We start from the raw sequence: 811 nt of genomic DNA on the forward strand, positions 1-811 counted from the left end.
TGAAACGGAGGCACCCTATGAACTGAAACCTGGGACCTTACAGATGCTCCCAATCTTTTTAGGGAAAGAAAATGAAAACCCTATTACCATGTTAGGGATTTTGAGGAAATTTGTAGTACTCTAAGAATTAGAGGCTTAGATGATGATGCTTTGAAACTTAGGTTATTCCCATTTTCCCTGAAAGATAAGGCCAAGTCGTGGCTATATAGTTTGGACTCCGAGTCAATTGAGACATATGAACAACTTACATCTGCCTTTTTCAATAAGTTTTTCCCTAGGCACAAAACATCGTCTATTAGGACGCAAATATGCACATTTTCACAACAAGAGGGAGAATCTTTATATAGGTATTTGGAAAGGTTCAATGATTTATTATCCCAGTGTCCTCATCATGGTTTAGAAAAGGTTAGGCTAGTTCAGATCCTTTATGAGGGTTTAGATTATTCCACAACGACCATGGTTGAGTCTCTATGCACTGGTGGATTTGAAAACCAAACTGTTGATGCGGCGATGGAATTTTTTAATGAAATCGCCGAAAAAACCCAGCAATGGGAAAATAGTAGGGCACCCCAGAAAAAATTCTTTTAAGTAGAGGAAACGTTAATAGGGTAGAAGGAGGCTATGAATCAGATGCCAAAATTGCTGCTATAGCAAAAAGGTTAGAAGCTTAGAAGTGGGCCAGACTAGTGGTAGAGTGGAGCCTTTTTGGGAAGGCCAGAATATTGAAGAGCAAGCCAATGCTCTTTATAATAACACTAGATTTGATAACCGTCAAAAGATTGACCCATATTCAGAAACCTATAATCCTGGT

At 38.8% G+C, this 811-nt stretch overlaps 1 pseudogene; it reads right to left on the minus strand.

Moving 5' to 3' along the window:
- Positions 1-298: 298 nt before the first annotated feature.
- LOC113307229 lies at positions 299-398 on the minus strand (annotated as a pseudogene).
- Positions 399-811: the final 413 nt, after the last annotated feature.

The sequence above is a fragment of the Papaver somniferum genome, chromosome 8, assembly GCF_003573695.1.
Source record: "Papaver somniferum cultivar HN1 chromosome 8, ASM357369v1, whole genome shotgun sequence".
In the NCBI taxonomy this organism is placed as follows: domain Eukaryota; kingdom Viridiplantae; phylum Streptophyta; class Magnoliopsida; order Ranunculales; family Papaveraceae; genus Papaver; species Papaver somniferum.